Consider the following 22,398-nt stretch of genomic DNA (forward strand, 5'->3'; position numbering starts at 1 on the left):
TCCGGGAAGATCCCACATGCTGAGGAGCAACTAAGCCCGTGTGACACAACTACTGAGCCTGCGCTCTAGAGCCCGCGAGCCACAACTACTGAAGCCCGTGCACCTAGAGCCCGTGCTCTGCAACAAGAGAAGCAACCACAATGAGAAGCCAGCTCACCGCAACTAGAGAAAGCCTGTGCACAATCGAAGACCCAACGCAGACAAAAATAAAATAAATTAAATAAATTAATTAATTAAATATAATGGCCAAATTGGGGTTCTTCCGATATTCCAAAATTGCTATTTTTGTGCGCACCATTAGAAAAAGCCGGCCGTAAGATCAAACAGACTGAATGGAATGCTTACTTTGATTGGTATCTAGAAGCTTCTAAACTATAAAAGTCTGCTAGCACTCTGTCTCTGACTCTTCCTCTCCCTCTGCTCCTCGCACGTGTCCTCCTCTATCAGAATCGCCTGGCCCAGATGCTATGTCTTTTTCTCTTGCAACTCTTCTGCCTCCTGCTGCTCCCTCTTCCCCAGTAAAAGAAAAAAAAAAAAAAAAAAAAATCAGAAGTGGTTATAGCTCCCTTTAAGGAGAGACCTATTACAGGGAGAGGTGAACTGTTCTTGGTGTTTACGTACACACCCTGGACCCAAGCAGAACTTAGAGCCTTGGCTAAGGAATTTCCCGATCCAAGTCAGGATCCATTGGGATTTGCTAAGGAATTTGAATTAACTATCAGGACCTATGAGCCCGGGTTTTCAGACCTGCATCAATTAATACAGCTATTGGTTTCTGAAAGCAAAGCAAGGGAATGGATAGAGAAGGCAGGATGGAAATGCCCCTTAATGGATTTTGAATCACATAGTCCAGAGGCTCGCACTGAGTGCAAAGAATTAGCTCAGAAGTTACTCGAACTCATCCCAGAGCTTCTTCCAAAAACCACAGATTGGACAGAGATTCAATAGTGCAAGCAGAGATCGGATGAATAAATTCTGGACTATTATGAAAGGTTTGAAAGAAAAAAAAAACTTTTAAGCAATATTCTGGCTTGACACCTGAATCATTCTCTAACCACCAAAATGATCCTTTGCTTAACTCTGCCTTTTTAGAAGGCTTAGATGAGGATTTGGCTACTCTAGTCGAAAGACACAATCTAGGTTGGTCTGCATTACATACAAACACCCTTGTTATACTGGCTGATCAACTTTTCAAGACCATAAAAAAAGAAAGAAAGAAAAGGGGTTATCTATGAAAATTATGAACCTTCAACTGTGCCAATTAAGTACACAATGCCAGTCGAAGGTTAACGACACCTGTTTAGTTTCCAACCAGTAGAGGAAGCTAGCTTGAAGAATACATATGTATATATCTTCAGAATTCTGACCCTGAGGGAACAAGTCCTACTAGGAGAACCTGATTTTCTCTCCCTGTGCCTTGAGACCAGAGCTCTCAGGACCACTTATCTTATCTAGATCGTCTCTAATTCCTGAGACTGAGAAAGAAAAAAAAAATAGGAACCGAAAAAAATTCCTTATTCCAACTGTTACTTACAACTAGTGAGTTTTATATTGTGATATCTGATTCATGACTAAGTTTAGAAAATCAAGCTATGAGATCTCTCATTGTGTCTGTCTGGATATACCTATGTCTCAGTTTGTGTCTTTGTCTTTGGATAATATTACTGAGGTTAATTTGTAAATGAGCTCTATTTAATTGGCTTAAAGAAAAGTAAGCACTTACAAATCAAACAATTCTAAATACAAAAGAAATTAAGCTAAATGAATTTCAGGTTCATGTGAACTGGGAAATAGTATTAAATTAATACCTGGTATTAATGTTTGTTTGTTGATCTAATTAATATAGACATGTCTTTAGAGTCATCAACGTTAAGTATAATACTTTTATTATACCTAGGTTTAACATAAGCTAAATAAAATCTTGTTATATCTGTTACAAATTTGTCAGCAAGGAAAGTAACTTGATGTGAAGAAACTTTTAAGGAAAGAAAATGTAAATGAGATAAGAGCTTTTAGATAAACTCTATCAAGAATAATTATGCTTTAGGAACGTCTATCTAAAATAGTCTCTCCAGATTCTGGTAACTTGAAATCCTAGAGTTGTGCTAAATTAAGTTAAGTGATGGAAGCTTATTGAATAGCTAGGTCATTCCCAAATCAAATAAGATACTGAAACATTAATTACTGAACACTGGCTTCCTTTCACAGAGAAACAAAAGGTATTTAGGACTATTAATGCATATATTTGGTGCCATGTTCTCTAAAGAAAGCAAAAGTTTTCACAAAATATCACTGTTCTTTATGTTCACCAATCTGCAGGATGCTGATGTAAAGGACAGTTCATAATTGCTTACTTCTTAGTTTTCACAAGAAATCAAGGTTTTAAGAGCTGAGGATTCTAATTTAAACATGTGATTAAAGCTAATAGAAATAATAAAGGAAACATTTCAGTACACAGTAGGAAAGTAGGATGTGTGTTTTCAGTAAAGAACGTATGAAGAATGGAATTACATTTTATTAAGGGAAAAGTAAGTAGGTCTGACTTACAGGTGGCTGTTCCTGAATGGGAAAATAAAGTGATGGATACAGAAAGTGAGGAAAGGTTTGTGGAAAGTGGACCCTGAGAAAAGAGTTTTGTGCATGGTCAGGATTGACTAAGGTTAAAATAAATTTAATTGAGTAAATGAACTGTAAAAGTAAGCTGGTGCAAAACTTGGATTTGGCTTTTCTCTCTGTTAAGAGGACAAGTTTTCTTAAGATGTTGAACTGCCTTTGATAACAGATTTTAAGTTCTTTACCTTTTAAGTGATCTGTTGTGTATTTGTCTTTGAAATCTTTTCTTGTTCCTTTGGCTAAGTGAATAACTGTTGTTTCACAGTGACCTATGATCCTACCTGAGTGTTCTAAACCCTTTTGATATTTTTTTTTGAAAAAAACTTCCTAAACCAAATTCTAATGAAGTCCTCTTGACCTCTAGCTAAATTTGGGATGCTTCAAAGGGCCCCTGAAACATCCCAGAGATATTAAACTAATTAGGTTCATTTGGTATGTTAAATTACATGGGAAGTATTGTCAAATGAGTAATAAATCTTCTTAGGATATATTGTATGGTAAATGTTACTAATATAGATATCCTAGAAATTATATGGAGTTCCTAAAATTCTGATAAGCCCTGGTAAAATGTTATCAGTCATAATTCTACTTATTATCTTAAAGTGTTGTATGTGACAGCAGTAACCAAGTTTCTTTGTCAATCGCATTGTAATCAGATTTTAAACATGCTTTCTTAAGTCTTTTGTCATTATAGACAGTTATGGTTTTATTCTGATGCCTTTGCAAAAATGCTTCCTCTTCAAGAAGGTTTATAAAAAGGACTTTTGGATAAATACAAGTTTCTGACTTTCAGACCATAATGCTGAACTGGGTAAGAAATTAAAGAATCCTAATGAGAAACCTGATGGCTTCATAAACTGTTAACAAAAAGAGTTACATAAGACTGAGTGAACTGGTGAATATGGTTATAATTTATCTGGTTTCTATCTGAAAAATTACTGGTTTAAATCTGTGTTTTCCAAGTATAAGAAAACCTTTCCCTCAAACTAATTATGACTTCCAGTAGTTTGGTAAATTATACCTTTGTAAGCAGAATTGAAACATTTATCTTTTTTCTCTATCTGCTCCCTCCAGAGATTGTAAACCCTTAGGTTCCCAGGAGCTTTATCAGATAAATTAGGAAGGCGACTCACTAACAGGTACAGAAAACTCAGGTATTTCAGGGACCTTAAAAAGGGAGTAATTCACCAAGATCTGTCAGGCAAAATCCGTGATAAGTCCTTGGCGTGACTTTTCTAGCCCTGAGAGGTCTTTTAAAAGTTCAGTCTGAGACTCCTTATAAAAGTTTCAGCAAAGCAAAAAGCATATATGACCAATTATAGTTATATAAATTATCAAGCCAAGTTTTTGAGACTAGACTTATCTTGCAAACAAATTAGTCTTAATTTGGTTATATTTGGTAGAAATGAGGGTAATTTTAGAAAGAGAAAGATGTTTCGGTGAATGTTAAATCCCAGTCTTGTTAATGGAGGTCTGTATTTACTAAGACTCACTTCCTGGACAGTTCCTTGCCGTTACATTATATTAATGTAAAGTTTAATTGAATTGTTAAAAGGACACTCTAAGTTTGTTTCTGAAGCCTATCTCAGTAATCTATCTTTGGATGAAGATCAGATGCCCCACGACCTGCAACCAGGGGATTATGCATACTGGAAAAGACATAATTTAAAATACTATCTCCAACCTGGGTAGAAGGACCCTTATCAGGTACTCTTAACTAGCTCATACACAGCAAAACTGAAGGGAATTGACTCTTAGATTAATTTCCAATTACAAAGGGTCCTGGCACCAGACTGGTCTATAGGGAGGACTGCTGACCTCAAACTCACCTTAAAACGATGCTCAACAGAGGAAACTACACTCACACCAGGACGAGAAGACATCAGAAGTAGACAGCTGACCTAAGATGCTGGACCTGATTCGTATGATCATTTATAATGTTTTCTTGACTTCTTGGACCTTTGCATATAAATCACGTTTTTCTATCATGGACACGATCCTATGCTAGTTTTAAAAATCAATCCAATTGTTGGGTTTGTGGCCAATTACCTGTGTCTAGTACTTCTGGATTACTTTGGTGGATTTCTCCACTCCAAGGCTCTAATTGGATGGCCCTTAGGACTTTTTTATTTTATTTATTTACTTATTTTGGCTGCATTGGGTCTTAGTCGCGGCACGTGGGATCTTCGCTGCGGTGCGCAGGCGTCTCTCTAGTTGTGGTGTGTGTGTCTTTTCTCTCTCTAGTTGTGGTGCACGGGCTCCAGGGCTTGTAGGCTCTGTAGCTGTGGCATGCGGGCTCTCTAGTTGAGGCACGCAGGCTTAGTTGCCCTGCGGTATGTGGGATCTTAGTTCCCCAACCAGGGATCGAACCCGTGTCCCTCTGCATTGGAAGGCGGATTCTTTACCACTGGACCACCAGGGAAGTCCCAGGACATTTATTTTACTTTATTTTATTTTATTTATTTATTTTCGGCTGTGTTGGGTCTTCGTTGCTGCACGCGGGTTTTCTCTAGCTGTGGTGAGCGGGGGCTACTCTTCGTTGCAGTGCGCGTGCTTCTCATTGAGGTGGCTTCTCTTGTTGCAGAGCATGGGCTCTAGGCGTGTGGGCTCAGTAGTTGTGGCTCACAGGCTTAGCTGCTCCGCGGCATGTGGGATCTTCCCGGACCAGGGATTGAACCCGTGTCCCCTGCACTGGCAGGCAGATTCTTAACCACTGGACCACCAGGGAAGTCCCAGGACATTTATTTTAGAAGAAAGAAAGTTCAGTCCTGTTCAGGCTACTCTTGATATTGCTAGATGGGATCCCCTCACCTACCCAATTATTAATACCTGCTCTGACCCTGGCCATAAAAATGAATTTTCCCCTAAAGTTACTCAAGCTCAAGCAGAGCAACAAGCAAAATTTCAGCCAACGAATAAAACCGCCCACAATTATGGGATGGATTTATGTGGTTAACACCCGACTATGGTCATTTAAGTTTTAAGGCCCCCCCTTTATCTTGGGAACAATTAAATTATACTAAGGATAACCAGGCTAGTAACACTAGGAAATTGGGCTGGGAGCCTTATGGACAGTGCCAATATATCATTTCCCTGAAAGATAAGGATTGGTACAGAATAGACTAAGTCAGGTGACCTGAGGATATACTGGGCTGCACCTAATGGAAGTTCTTGGCTTAATTCTTACTTATGACTTTAATAATACTGCTAGCTATATTATTTGTATTTTGCCTGTTTTACAAGATTGTTGTTTCTTACATCACCAAATGTGTGACTGAGCCTCCAATATATATAGTTTTATATGAGATCAACGATTGTAATAGTGTAACTCTAGAAATCGGAAGATACAACAAGAGGGAATTTTCCTGCACCATAACAGATTAGTAAGACAGGTGGTCCAGAGACCTTATTTACTGTTAAAAGACCTAGTCCAGTCATAGCACATTTAGTGGCCTATCAGAGAAATCTTTGCCAGACCTAGGAATGAACCTTCCTAGCACAGTGGGACGAAATGGTCATGAAATGCCTCTCAAAGCATGGTCGAATTTATGACCACGATGGGGCCCTGTCAACTACAAATTGGCACTTGCCACTGGCACTTGCCATCTACCTCTACAAGAATTAAATCATGAACTGCTTCAGCTGCTGACTTCCAACACCCCCTGAAAGGAGTTCAGGGTGGAGAGCAGAAATGAGGCACTCAGTGCTCTAGGAAAAATTGGCAGAACAGGTCTTCAGATAGTCAGATATTTTCAGGAGCCAATTTTATGAGCCCAATTCTTGTATCTCCTCATATCTAGAAAAGCACTAAAATCCTTCATGGTGACGTCTGCTCCTCATGACTAGCAATAACCTGCACGAGACTAGCAGAAACCTTCTGAAAAAAATATGTGCTTGACTACATGTACTCCCCCTTCACCAAAATCACATACATACTGACCTTCCCCCCTACCTCTTCAGAGCAGTTTCTCAGAGCTATCTGAAATGCTGTCTCCTGGGCTATAGTCCTTATTTTGCCCCAAATAAAACCTAACTCACAACTCTCATCTTGTGCAGTTTTTTTAAGTCGACAGTTATCACCTACATTGTCACAACTCCATCTGTGTCAGCTACAGTTACAAATTGGCAAGCTTGCCAGTTATGACACTTAGCATTTCTGCTGAGCAGTCTTTATTAAGATTTCCAACATCAGATTTGCACGTATGGGTGTGAGAGGGTTTTCTGTATGATTGTTGTCCTGCCACACATTCACACACACATGAGCCAGCCACTCATTACTCACCTGACTCTCAGATTTTTTCCACTGCAGCTGGATTTCCCACTGGATCAACCAACTCTAAAGAGATCCTTAAGACCATGGAGAGAAATGACAGCAAGGTCTACCATTCAAAATTGATTTCCTATGCTAGGATTGGGGAATGAGCCCCAAATACCTGCGATCTTTCAGCAGAGGCAGCTGTTCAGACCCAGCTGCACAAGCTTCCTGTGAGGTTTACCCCGGTTTAACCAAGCCCTTCCCGTACCTGTGGCTGAGCTCCCTGGGCCTGAGTGGGTGTCAGTGGGCAGCACTGGGAGGAAGAAAGTCACCTGGAGAAGGAGCAGTCCCTGGAGGGGAGGACGGGGCTTTCCTGCACAATCCTGGAGGCGTGGGGATAGCCAAGGGCACAGCCGTGGGTGGTTCTACCTGAAGGATTCTTCCCTGGGCACAGAGACCTTGTTTCCACCTCCTTGCAGGTGGAGGAGGGCACAGTAAACTTGAAGTTAACTTTCTTTGCAGAAATGCAAACTCTAGAGCAAAACAGTGGGACAGGACGATATGCTGCAGCACCAAACCACGTGTCTTTCATTCCCAGCATCTTCTGCTTCTCTCTCCGCAGCCCTACCTCCCCATCACTGCTGCATTCTAATTCACTTAGAAGAAGGTTGTTACAGCAGAAATGAAGAGAGAAAAACTCACGTTTCAAGAGACTTCTGAAGCTCAACGTAGAGCCAATGGCTCATGAGAACAAGCTTGGGCTCTCGAAAGCCTGATTGTTGAATATCAAAAGACAGACTCCTGGCCAACTCCTGGAATAATTTTTTTTTTAACCACAAACAACAGACTCAGACAATTACAGGAAGATCTAAAGATTTTTTTTTTTCCCACACAGGAAAAGAGATTTTGCTGAACTCAGAAAGGTGTTAAAAAAGAGACAGAGACACAGAGAGAGAGAGAGAGAAAGCAATGAAGTTGCTTAAGTGGGTTTCTGAGAAGGGGCCTGTGCCCTCCCCTGAACCCAAGGTAGCTTGCAGCAGGGAGAGATTGGCCTCTGGATGCTTCTGAGACCCGATAATAGGGAGGACCTGAGCTCTGCTTCCCATCGGAAGCCTTGAAGGCAGCAGCTTTGCAGATTTCCCAGTGCCACCAGGAAGAACCAGAGAGGAGAAATGGCTGTGGGGACAATGGGGGAGACCTATAGGGCCTAGGCCTCCAAGTGGTGCAGTGAGTGGTGACATTCTCTGTTGGGAATGTTGAGTACCTACAAGACTGTAGGCTCAAGAAGAGTGCAGAAGGGAGCTGAGGGGTGCGCGAGGATGAGGGAACATGGCAGCAGATGGCAGCACAGATGGAACAACCCAAGAACAGATGGGACCACAGGAATCCCCGAGGATGCCAAAAACGGGGGCACGTCGGTGTCTGTGGACCATGTGGAGCCACGACCACCTTGCCACCTGAAGATGGCAGGAACAGATGACAACCAAGGACACCCAGCACCAAGGCCCTCAGATCTAAGCACAACCCAACAGGGACACAGCAAGGTCACAAAGCCTCACTTGACTGAAAAAAATCCTGAATTGACTGAAAACAAACTAAACTGATGAGATTAACCTGAATTAACCTAGTTTCTGCCATCAGTGGGACTGTAGGCTCAAAAGAGAGATTAAACTGAAGTACAGAAATAATAAAGCTCATTCCTTAGACCCCTGAGAAATGTGACTGAAATTTGTACTTAATACATTTCTGCTTACAATCAATACACACAGCTCCCTAGATAGGGCTGCCAGATTTAGCAAATAAAAATATAGAGCCTCCAGCTAAATTCAAATTTCAGGTAAACAATAAATCAATTTTTGGCATAAGTCTATCCCATGGAATATTGGGCATATACTTATACCCAAGATTATTTGTTACTTATCTGTAATTCAAACAATATTTAGTATAAATATTTCCCATGCAATATCTGGGATTCACTTATACTAAAAGGTTATTGGTTGTTTATCTGAAATTCAGATTTAACTGGGCATCCTGTACTTTCTCTGACAATCCTCTCCCTAGACCCTCCTCCCCAGGTGGAGTCTTTCTCCCTGTGGAATCGTACCAGGTTGTTAATACTGGCTAATGCCTACCTTCTCCTGAAGCTGCAGTGTCTGAATTTGCCTTTTTTTGTTTCAGAGTCCAACTATAGTCTTCAGTCCGGTGTTTCAGAATCAATTCCCAGAGCTCCTGAATGGGGACCACCCCCAAGTACTCCTCCAGACACTGAAACTCATTTCAGTAGATTCTGCATTCTTTCAGTTCATTTGCCAGCACTGTGAGTTTTAAAGGACTCAGGTTTGGTTTTTTCCTCAAGCTGTGTCTGCTCTGTCAGAAGGGGTCTTTGCTGGGAAGGGGGAGATACTGTCTAAATATATGTAGTTTCACTTCTTCATCTTCTGTGCTGATGAGCTCCACTGTCCTCGCGTCTGGGCGGGCACACAGCGACTTGTAGGACAGGCTGGAGGAGACAGTGCTCATGATAAACCTGCAATGAGGAGACAGCGAGCCTGGCAGCCAGGAAAGGTCTTTTGCCTGATGGAAAGAGTCAAAGACAGTTGAAAACGTCACGACTTTAAAACTACTTTGCTGATGGTGTTTAAACTTAGAGTAGGTGGTGGAGAAAAAGGAACCCTCCTACGCTGTTGGTGGGAATGTAAATTAGTGCAGCCACTATGGAGAACAGTATGGAGGTTCCTTTAAAAACTAAAAATAGAGCTGCCATATGATCCAGCAATCCACTCCTGGGCATATATCTGGGGAAAACCATAATTCAAAAAGATACATGCACCCCAATGTTCACAGCAGCACTATTTACAATAGCCAAGACATGGACGCAACCTAAGTGCACATCAACAGATGAATGGATAAAGAAGATGTGGTACACATATACAATGGAATATTACTCAGCCATAAAAAAGAATGAAATAATGCTATTTGCAGCAACATGGATGGACCTATCATACTAAGTGAAGTAAGTCAGACAGAGAAAGACAAACATCACATGATATCACTTATATGTGGAATCTAAAAAAGTGATACAAATGAACTTATTTACAAAACAGAAATAGACTCACAGACATAGAAAACAAACTTATGGTTACCAAAGGGGAAATGGGGGGAGGGATAAATTAGGAGTTTGGGATTAACAGATATATATTCCTATATATAAGATAGATAACCAACAAGGACCTACTGTATAGCACAGGGAACTATACTTAATATCTTGTAATAACCTATAATGGAAGAGAATGTACAAAGGAATACATATATATACACACACATATAGATATATGTATAACTGAATCACTTTGCTGTACACCTGAAACTAACACATTGTAAATCAACTATATTTCAATTTAAAAAATTTTTTTAAATAAACTTAGAGTAGGTGGCATATAGGGTAAGTGTTAGGGTTACAATTATTAACAGTACCTTGAATAGCAAGCAGTATGGTGGTAAGACAATACCAATTCACACTCCATAGAACCATACTGACTGACTCACCTATCTATTATGAATTTGATAGTACAAATGCGGACTCTAAAAAGAAGTTCCTACAAGCAAGTACTTTAACAAAATCACAGAGTTCTGAAGAACGACCTACAGCGATGAACAGAGTAAAACCAAGAAAGTTCAAATTGAACTATTCAATTGAAAAAGAAGACACTTTTATGCTGAAGAATTGTTGCTTTGGGCAGCAATACTATCATAAGTTAAATGGTTTTATTTTGGAATAAAAGAAACACCAAATAAGATCTTTCCAGATTCCTTTAACAGGCTTTCCCACCCCTCTTTGCCTAATAATAGCAACTATCATATCCTGACTACTTACTCTGAGCCAGGCACTGTGTTGAATGTGTCATCAGGTATCAACTGCATTAGGTACGCTTTTACATTTTCTGTATCTTACGTTATTTTGATATCTCTTGCGGGGGCGGGGGCTTACGGATCCAGGGAGAGATTGCTCCTCCCAAAGCCAGCCAATTCCTGGGAGTGGTGGACAGCTTGTTTGGAACATGCCTTCTATGTGCAGACCAGCCAACCCACAGCTATGCTCCGACCCACCTTATCTAACTCTCGCTCATCAAGCCAATATTTCCCCTGCCCTAAATCATCCCATGGCCAGATACCAGACAACTAGGGAAAGCCCCTATGCCCCGAAGCCCACTGCGATTATCCAAACTAGCCAATCCTAGACCGTTTCTCTGCCCTACCTTGCCTTTCCCATGAAAACCCCAAAAAAGGCTTTGGCCTCAGCTTTCCCCCAGCTCCTGTCTTCTGCCTCCTGACCACCCTGATACTTCCCCCGGGGCCCTGCGAGGCGAGGCATGTCTCCTCTCCGGAAATGTAAATAATACATTCTTTTTTCAACACCATTGGTTTGTTTTTCCATGCCATCACTCAGTCATCCCTCTATAACTTAAATCCCGGGTATAATTTTAACTCATTAACTCATTCAGTCCTCCTAACAACCCTCTAGAAAGGCAGAGGAGGAAACTGAAACACAGAGGGCCTAAATGTCTCATCTAATTCATCCTGATGGGAAGCGGCAGAGCTGGGATTCAAACCAAGGGCCCTCACCACTGCACTGATGGCTCGGGGAACTGCCTGGACAGTCCCTCCTCCTCCTGCAGAGCTCCGCCTGTGGCCCCTCTTCCAGGAAGCCTTCTCCAAAGGTCAAGTGCCTTCATTAGAGGCCCTCACACTACTACATACTGATCCCTGGCAGCACTCATCACAATTGTAATTTTATACTTACTTGTGTGATGATAATATTAGTATCTGCCATTCCCTGCGAGAATGAAAGCTCCATTTCTTTGCAGGGACCATGTCTGTCTGCTTACGGTGCTTTTCCCATACTAAACGGTCAATAATTACTGGTTGGATGTATGGTGGTCGCCACGTATTGAATTAAAAAACAGATTACAACATAATATGGTGTGTAATTTCATTTACATGAAGATATCCACAGGAAAAAGAAGGCTTAACAGTGGTGAGGCTGTGAGTATATTTAATTTTCTATTTTCTTCTTCTTTATCATATTTCCTATGAGAAACATACATGACTTACATAATTTATAATTATGCATGTAGAAGTTTTAGAGAAAATGCTTCACAAAGTAATGACTGATGGTAAGAAGCATTAGAGGTTCCACTGATCCAATATCACTCCAAACAGAAGAAAAACTAAAGATAGCAACCCATCAATGGGATTTGGTATGTGCAAAATCAGTGTAGACAAGGCAGATCAAAATATACAACCTAAAGAACATAGTAGGGGCCCAATAAATGTCTGATCAAAGTATAAAATAGAGGGGCAGAACCGTGCAGGAGTAAAGGCCACAGTTTCTAGAACAAGGCTGCCCACGCCTGAATTCCAAGTCCACCATCATCTTAGGACCTTCAACAAGTCATCTAATATCTCCAAGTCCAGTCCCCTCTGTGTAAACAGGGATGATGATCACAATTTCTCTATCACAGGGTTGTTGTGAGAATTAAATGTTAGTATCTCTAAAGTTCCTAGAATGGTACCTGGCCCATTGTAAGTGTTATGTAAGTACTTGTTCCATAAAATATTCAGCAGTAACTAGCAGCAGTGCTGGCTGTAACTATAGATAGGCAATGCCATGGAAGGGTGCTATGTACATTCTAAATTAAGGGGTTTTCTTTTCATTAAATAGTAATAAAATAGGTATTATTTTAAAAAGAGATTACCTTCTCTTCTGAAATCCCATAAATGCCAACCAATTCTTCGATTCCATCTAGTACAAGTATACATGGCTTTACACTGATGGAAGCAATGAACACTTCTACAAGAAGTGAAAAGACCAAGATATTTGCATCTTCATTGAGAATATCAGTCTCAAGCTGGGTACCTACAGCACAGAAATGTGCTCAAATCAGCTGAAAATGTTTCCATCATTGCTAAAACATGTTAATGGGATGAGGCGGCAGAAGGGGTTGGGAACAGTGAGTGCTACTCACAGCTGGACAGCTGACACATATACTCATATGTGTGATTAGCAGCCTCAAAATATTCAGCCCAAAACAGGTAATGACATTTACCACCAGATGTCTCCTATATATTTTCAGGATTTTATATAAAAAAATATTTTGTATGATCCAAAGCACTACTATCACTTTCCAAAATGCAAATGTTGATCATCACAAAGAGTTGGAGGGGAAGAAAGAGAAATCGGGCTATGTGACCTGTGAAGCTTCAGCAGATCCTTAACATCAGGTGCCTGCTTAGGGGTCACGGCCACCACCCTGGGTGGTCCAGCAGTGCACACACACACCTCCCACCCACCACCTAGTCTCTTGGGTCCTTGCCCATTTTTAAACCTAACACAACCAGTCCTAAATTTCTCAGCCCATAGTAATGGACTCCAGAGCTTGGATTCTGGAAATTCCCAGGGAGAATTAAGTTATGAAGCAGCAAAGAATAAAGGAAGTAATTTGAGAGGACCAACTTGCAGACTGCGATTAAGTGACATAGTAGCAGCAACCCAAAATTATAATCAACTACCTAATATTCTAAGAGCACTTTATTACATACAACTTCCGCCTTGCTTTTAATTTTCAAAAGCAATATTTTTCGAAGAAATTTAGGCACGTTAGGATCTAGAAAATCAAGCTATGCAAAGAAGCCGGAATGGATGAAGTTTCTCAGATGTATGAAGATGCTGTTAGAGTCATTGAGAGTAATTAGGTTTAACAAATATTTATTGGTTGCCTATTATGTACAAGGTTCTGTGCTAGATGCCTAGGAGATAGACGAGATAAAATGATCTATAATATAAAGTCAAAAGCTAAAGGAAGTGGAAATGGGGTCTGTACACACAGTTTAAGGCAGAACATGAGTCTGAAGGCTACTGGAGTTTGATGCAGACCCATCACAATAAAGAAAATCTTCATGCAGAAGACATTGGGAATGAGCCTCAGCGAATACACAGGTAGAGTTGAGGGCAAGGGCATCTCAAGCAAGACAAGGCAGAGATGAAGGCCTGGAGGTAGGAAATCCCATGAACATTCAGAAACCAGGAAGTGGCTTAGAGCAGTGGTACTCACCAGCGGCGTTCAGGGACTCTAGACATCCCACAACACAGCCAGTCACACACAGTGAAGCTCTGTCCCGGGGTCTGACTTTCAAACGTTCTGTCAGACAGTCACATGGCGTGTGTGTGGAGAGGGACTTTATAATCCCTAACCTAGAAACAGCTCTATTTTACACACAAATGCGAAGTGCTTTTCGCGTGGGTTTAAAACACACTGAATTTTCTAAGAACGTAACTACCACGTGAGACTGATAGAAGCTTATATGTTGTTTTGTCTGAAATGATACCAAGATTTGTTCACCATTGCAGAAAATCACAACCCCGAGAGAATACTGCTCATGATGTTTGTGCCTTGAATACAGCACACCCATGTCAGTCTCGACCGTAGCTATTGCCTTCAGGGTCGTTTCCCACACAGAGGCAGGCACCAGCCTACTCCACCGTGTCTTCTGTTGGAATCATGTCTGCGCGTTCACATGTTGAAATACATATTATTTTATAATAAATTACTTTCTCTTTGTCCTTTGTATTACAGTAGAGAGTTGCACTGATATTTTTATTGAGGTATAATTGACATGTATCATTATATTAGTTTCTGGTGCACAACATAATGATTCAATATTTGTATTCATTGGGAAAAGATCACCACAATAAGTCTAGCTACCATCCGTCACCATACATAGTTATAAACATTTTTTCTGGTGATGAGAACTTTCGAGATTTACTCTTTAGCAACTTTCAAAAATGCAATACAGTATTGTTAACTATAGTCACCGTGCTGTACATGACATCCCCAGGACTTATTTTATAAGTGGATTATTGATTTTTAAATCAGAAAATGACCATAAAATCAATGACTTGGAAGTCATATACGAATGTGAGATATAAAGGAGAAGGCATCAAAAAAGGCAGAGTTTCAGCTTGTGTCACACAATTAAAAATATTTTTCAAGAATGGGAAGAGAAAAATTAATCTTGATGCTTCATCCTTTGAGTTTAAAAAAACATTTAAAATATGGGCAATGGTGAGATGTCAGGCCTTCGATGACAAAATTTTAGAACAAAAGGGGTTCTTGCAGATCTTCTAGTCTCATCTAAACCCCTCGTGTCGCACGTGAGGACACCTTGGCCTAGAGGTGAAGGGACTTGGACACACAGATCATCAGGAGCCGTTAAAACACTTACTTTTCTAATAGCTTTTCTTCAAACAACAAGGAATTATGTAAAGACGACTCCATCTGAGTTTCCAAGCTGTGTGGGTCAACATTTCTTGCACAATCACAGGTAGGAGGTGTGGACTGTCTGTCTCACAAAACTGGCGTAGAGGTGAAGTAACAAAACGGAGGTGAATGAGCCTCAAAAAATATACACAGCTTGACAATCATAAAATTTAATATCACTAACAATAATCAGCCAAAAAAAAAAATTCTAAGAAAAAAGTATTCAGGGATGATTCTTGTGGATTTCTATCCTTGTAGACGAAGGAAAACATTTGTGTTTTTAAAATCACATTTTGGGTGGTTAGAATGATTTCTCCTCAAAATGATGTTGAAGACAAAGTTAAGTCAGCATCACTAGTATTGGAAAATGATCCTAAACATTTCTCTTTATTCTGGCAGAACAAAACTGTCTCTACTAAATGACAACTGCCTGTTGCCTAATTTAAATGGTAACAGCTTAAGTGTTTAAACACCCAGTTGGGATAGCTAAATTAATGGGGAAAGAAAAAAAAGTTGATTGATGCAATTCCATGATACTTAGTAACAAAGTGGCTTAGTGATTGACTAACTTTTTCTCTTTTGGGCAATGTTGTCCTATTGTCTCTCATTATTCCATATGGATTTATTGAGAACCTTCTACGCGTCAGGCTCTGTGCCAGGCACTGAGTATGACAACGGCCAATAAAATAGACATGGTCCCTGAATGCACAGGACTACAGAGGGAGACAATAAAACGCAGAATGACAGGACCAGGTGTGAGTCACCCGAGGGCCCAGAAAGGCAAGCTGACAGTATTTGCAGGGAGACATCCACGTAAACTAGAATACACTGGGACTGGGGCTATCCTTGCCACCTGGTCAAAGTTAGGGGTGAGGGAGAGAGGCACCCATCAGCCCCCCTTCTAGGGAGGGTGACCTTTAAATAGGGCTGTAAGAGATGAGAAGGATTTCCCTGACCTGAGGAAAGGGGAGGGCATTCCAGGAGAAGGGAACTGAGTGGGCAGACTCAGAGGGTTGGACATGTCTGGCTCCTCCAAGGAAACCATCCCCATGCAGCAAAAGGCTGGAGAAGTCAGCCGAGCCCAGGACACAAGGGTTTGGCAAGGGCTGCCAAGGATTCCTGCTAGTATTTCCACCCATTCCACATCAATGACCTCTCTGCAGACTCTCCTGATAATCGATGCTGGCAGAGGACCCCGATGGAAATCATCCAAAAGAGAGAAATGTCCCTCTGTTGGCTCAAAGGGACAAGACAGTGCAGTAATGAGGAGTCGGGGCTTTGAACACAACAAAGACCGGAGTTTGAACTCCCTGCTCTGCCCACGTGTAGCTGTGTGACCCAGCCATCCGTCCCACCTCTTTATCTGGGACGATAATGCTGTCAAGGGCTTACTGAGAGCATTAAATGAGATGTCAATATTTTATGGTATGTGACACTTAATCATACAGTAAAATTTACTGACTAGCATTTTTTCCTCTTAAAAATTAAGAATCTGGCTATAGACTATAACATGGCTTGACATGTTACGTCTGCATGATAAGTTACAATGGAAAATTTATAATTTGTGCTCCAAAAGCTTATTTAGAATTTTTCTTGCACTGTTTTGTATAATGCAGAATAATGATTTTATTTTTACAGCCTTGTAGATCCTAACATTTACATATCTTTATTTTCATATGTATAGTTATTTTACTTTAAATGACTAAATAAGCTATTTCATTTCAAACACAGTTGAGTTGGTTCTAATTATTGAACTGTCTATGCACTGTATGTAGCAAGCATTTTTAATCTATTGTGTACAAGTGGAGAGGGTAACTGTATTTCACAGAAGCGTAACTGTACTATTATATCAAGAAAGACCTCTTGGGGGCTTCCCTGGTGGTGCAGTGGTTAAGAATCTGCCTGCCAATGCAGGGGACACGGGTTCGAGCCCTGGTCCAGGAAGATCCCACATGCCGTGGAGCAGCTAAGCCCGTGTGCCACAACTACTGAGCCTGCGCTCTAGAGCCCGCGAGCCACAACTACTGAGCCCATGTGCTACAACTACTGAAGCCCACGCACCTAGAGCCCGTGCTCTGCAACAAGAGAAGCCACCGCAATGAGAAGCCCGCGCACCGCAACGAAGAGTAGCCCACGCTCAACACAACTAGAGAAAACCCGCGTGCAGCAACAAAGACCCAACGCACCCAAAAATAAATAAATAAAAAAAAAAAAAAAAAAAAAAAGACCTCTTGGGAAAAAAAAAAAGACAGAGAGATGCTGATGAAGCCCTTAGCCACAGCACCTGGCACTCGGAAAGCCTTTAATAAATGGAACTCCTTGTTAGTCAGGGCTGCCACCAGGGTCCGGAGTAACAGGGCGAGGAAACATGTAAGTAGGAAAAGCGGTGGCTCTACTTTGACCTTCTGTGAAGCCTGTCACAGCGGGGATGTCAGCTGCAGGGCAGGCAAGGGCACTTGGGTTGGGAGAGCTGGCTACGGGTGGGCGGGCAGCTCTCCTCTGCCAGATCCCTTTATCCTGGTCAGCAAGGGTGTGGACGGGGAGCAGAAATGACAGCTTCACCCAAGGGCGTTTTAGCATCCCCACTAGGGAGGGGCCCAGGCTCACAGCCCACGCAGGAGCTGCAGCTGTGGACAGCTGAGGCAGGCACGGGAAAATGCTCTCTGCAAAGAAGCTGAATCTGCTCATGACCTCCCAGGCCCAGCTGTGCTCTCAGCAGCCGCTCCTCCTCCCCTGCCCACGTCTACCTCCCCCAGGTGAAAGCCAGCTTCGTAGCCGAGGCAGTGATGTTAAATGATGCTGGAGCCAGCCGGCCCTGCTTGCCCCGGCTTCCTCCTGGGCTGCCGTGTAGCAAAAGCTGCAAACTCTCTTCCTTTCCGTCCTTGCTCTCCTTAGTCTAGATAATGAAAAGGAGCTTCCTGTTTCTCTCAGCAGTCCCCGACTCCCTGCCTCTTTCCCCGGCTCACTGAGGAGTAATAATAATAACAATAATAATGGCAACTATGTGCCAGGGACCCGCTTAAGTTCTTTACGTGTATTATCTGTTAATCCTCACACAGCTTTATGTAGGTACTATTAATCCCATCCCCATTTTAGAGATGAGAAACTGAGGCACAGATTGCTGAAGTAAACTGCCCAAGATCACACAGCTAGTAAGTAGCGGAGCCAGAATTGAAGTTCAGAACTACAGCCTTTCCGGTTAACAAGGGAAGGTGTTGCCTCACTGTCAAGTTCTCACAGGCTGTTCCTGATTTTATTTAGCTTTATCAGCTTAAAGGTCTGTTTGTTTGGAAGATAGCAGCTGTTTTGATTAGGAGCTTTCAGCGCCTAAAAAGACACTCATTAAAATAACAATTCACTTCGGAAATAAAATCATAATTGGGCGTGTGCAGTTGAGCTGATATCATCAGCTTGGCCAGACTGAACGCCTTTGGGATGTGCCTGAGCGGGGTTAGTAGCTTTCTTTTAGAACCAGGCATACCTGCTGCTACTGATTTTGATTTTACCCACTTGACACACCCTGAGAAATGCAACCACTGAGAACTCACGCCCACGTGTTCACTTTATTTACTCACAGACAATGCCCCTCCACACACACACAGAAGGAAGCTCAAATATCTGTCCCTTCGTACAGAAATGATATACGTCCATCAAAACTCACCAGGGGCCTCACACGCTCACTCAGCACCCAGAGGCGCACATGGGTACAAGCCCTGGGTGAGAAGGGATGAATTCTCCAAAGCAGGCAGAGTCAGACACATACAAACATGTAAATACACAGCAGTCACCTAATAATAATAATAATATTTAATATTATTTTTAAATTAATTTTGTAAGTGAAATAGGGAGCATTTTCTTTTTTTAAAATTTTATTTATTTATTTTATTTATGGCTGTGTTGGGTCTTCGTTTCTGTGTGAGGGCTCTCTCCAGTTGCGGCAAGCGGGGGCCACTCCTCATCGCGGTGCGTGGGCCTCTCACTATCGCGGCCTCTCTTGTTGCGGAGCACAGGCTCCAGACACGCAGGCTCAGTAGTTGTGGCTCACGGGCCCAGCCGCTCCGCGGCATGTGGGATCCTCCCAGACCAGGGCCCGAACCCACGTCCCCTGCACTGGCAGGCAGATTCCCAATCACTGCACCACCAGGGAAGCCCCAATATCTAATATTCATTGGTGCTTTCTATATGCTAAGCACTGTGCTAAGTGTCTTTTGTTTCTCATACCGTATCACAGTTCATCCCCTCAACTACCTATAAAACACGTTCTTTTTCTTATTATCCACATTTTACAAATGGGAAAATTGAGCCAGAGATGTTAAAATAACTTGCCCAAGATCACACAGCTAATAGAAGTGGTCAGGCTCCCCAGCTGCTCCTAGAACAGAGGTAGATCCCGCATGATTGTTCTCTCTCCGCGTATATACCTTGTACCTTCAGTATCTCATGTCCAAAGCAGAACTCTTGATTGCCCTCGAAACCTGCTGCCCCATCAACATTGTCCCACTTCAGTGAACAGCCCTCACCATCCATCTAGTTTATTTAAGTCCTCTTTCAGGTATTTATTCAAATGCCCTTTTCTCAGTGAGGCTTTCCCAGACGACACTTTTAAAATCCTAACAGGGCTTCCCTGGTGGCGCAGTGGTTGAGAGTCTGCCTGCCAATGCTAGGGGACATGGGTTCGAGCCCTGGTCTGGGAAGATCCCACATGCCGCTGAGCAACTAGGCCCGTGAGCCACAACTACTGAGCCTGCGCGTCTGGAGCCTGTGCTCCGCAACAAGAGAGGCCGCAACAGTGGGAGGCCCGCACACCGCGATGAAGAGTGGCCCCCGCTTGCCGCAACTAGAGAAAGCCCTCGCACAGAAACGAAGACCCAACACAGCCATAAATAAATAAATAAATAATTAAAATCCTAACAGTTCTTATACACACACACTGCCTGCTTTCTTTCTCTGATTGTTCTTCGTAGAACGTACCATCATCAAACATTCTGTATTTTCTATTTAGTTAACTCTTTGTCTTCCTCCCCTCTCCAATAACAGGAAAACTCCATGAGGGTAAGGACTTCTGTCCGTTTTGTTCACTGTTGTATCCCCACTGGCACATAAGGTACTCAATTAATATCTGGGGAAGGAAGGAAGGAAGGAAGGGAGGGAGGGAAGAAATTTAATTCTGTGAGTGGAAGAGGTGGGTAGATATGTAGGCAAGACTATACAGGATTTAGACTGGAACAAGAGAAAAACAGCCACATGGGCAGAAGACAGAATAATTTAAAATTTTTCTGAATGAATTTCAAAGTTTGATTCCATTACCATAGCTTTTGTACTGTAATTCTGTGATGAAGTAATATACCAACATGATGTCACTGCTTTCACAGGTGCTGCCCACAAAATGAGGGATCAGCAACACATCCGGGTGTTTCTTTCTGAAATAGTTCACCCAGTTGGCAATCAGACTGGACTTCCCACGACCATGTTCTCCAGACAAGAGCAAAATAGACTTGTAAGTTGGAAGAGGATTTATTCTGAAAAATAAAGACAGAAAATGTAGTCAAGAATAATTACAAAAAAAGAGAGAGAGGGAGGGAGAGAAGGAGGGAGGGAGGGAGGGAGGGAATGAGGAAGGGAGGAAGGGAAAATATTCCTGCATACGTTTGTCTCTAAGAGATAGGAAATTTTAGTCTCTCAACTGTGACCTCAGTCGACTCCAAATAAGCCATTCATCCTCTGGGCTTCAGCCCTGTCCTATGTAAAATTAGGAGGGTGGAAAGATGGTAACCTCAGAAGGCTCTTCCACCTCCCACAGACTCTAGGGCTGTCCAATGTGAACCTGGGGTTACATCAAGGGCCCAACCTGCCCAAAGGCCCAGGGCAGGAGACTACCCAACCAGGTGAGAATAAAAAATTGAAACACTCACATGCCAAGGATTCCCATAATCCTGATGACCATGACATTAGGAATTCAAAATGACCGTAATTGTTAGTTACTCACTGAGAAACAGCCCACTGCTCTATGGGGGTGTTTTGGCTTGTAGTAATGAATAAATATGATTTCTCTGAACTGGCGTGAGCACAATACAACTTGTCCTGTTGCTTAAAATTTTTTCAGTGAAAAGCTTCTGGAAATGCAGAGGAGTCCCAGGCCCATGAGTATCACTGCATAAAGACTCCAGCTCTGTTCCTCACGTAATTTAATAAATATGTGTCTAGTGATTTTTCATTGATTTAAGTTCCAAGTGGGCACTTACCAGGCTTACCTAACTCACTACTGGATAGTTAGTGACTGGCACAGTACCTGATCATAAATTGTTGACTGAGTGAATGAAATAAAATAAATAAACCTGACACTCAGGTTCAGCAAAGCAAGAGGATCAGTCTGAAAACCTATTGAAATAGAAAACCTATGGCAGGATCATTAAATAGTAGTTACTCCATAAGAATTCCATCTCTATGACTATGAGTTAGGAATCAATGCCTTATTGCTTTAGTCATTTCACCATCACATTTGAATGGCAAGATTGGATTGGATTTGATGCCCCACTTTCACCTTTGCCCTCTTTCAGTCTCTCCTCAGCCAAGCCACCAGAGTGAACTTATCAAATGTCATATAGGTCATTGCCCTGCTCAAAAGAAGTAAAAGTCTAAGTCCTCACAATGATGCATGAGAACAGACAAGACCCTCCTCTCATCCCTTACATCTCCAACCTCACCCCATCACCCTCCCTACAGCTCTGACTTCCTTCCAGCTGTCTGGCCTCCCTGCCGTTCCTCCAGCCTCAGGACCTCTGTGTTTGCTGTTCCCTCTGTCTGGAATACTCTTCCAACTCATATTGGCAAAGCCTGCTCCCTCACCTGCTTCTAGCAGTTACCCAAATGCCACCTTCTCCCCTACCAGATGGCCTATTCCCTTTCAGGGTTTCATTTTGCTCCATAGCACTTACAGGCATCTAGCCTACTACATATTTTCCATATGTATCATGTCTGTTGCATGTCTCCACAATACAAGCTCCATGGAGGCAAGGATGTTTGTCTTTTGTTCACTGCTGTATCCCCTGTGTCTAGAACATGTCTGGGCACTTAGCAGGTAAAAACCAATGAAGGAAAAATACAAATATAATATACCCCCATAAATAAGCTAGGGTCTTAATGATTTCTTCTCAAGAACAAATAGAAAATGAAAACATTGCAAAGCAAACTGTGGCTCCCTTCAAAAGAGAA

The 22,398-nt window shown here is 42.0% G+C and overlaps 1 pseudogene; it reads right to left on the reverse strand.

The window, feature by feature from the left end:
• Positions 1-22,398, reverse strand: part of LOC137775387 (putative tetratricopeptide repeat protein 41) — a 78,098-nt pseudogene that overhangs the window by 49,684 nt on the left and 6,016 nt on the right.

This window comes from Eschrichtius robustus, chromosome 13, assembly GCF_028021215.1.
Source record: "Eschrichtius robustus isolate mEscRob2 chromosome 13, mEscRob2.pri, whole genome shotgun sequence".
Classification (NCBI taxonomy): Eukaryota; Metazoa; Chordata; class Mammalia; order Artiodactyla; family Eschrichtiidae; genus Eschrichtius; species Eschrichtius robustus.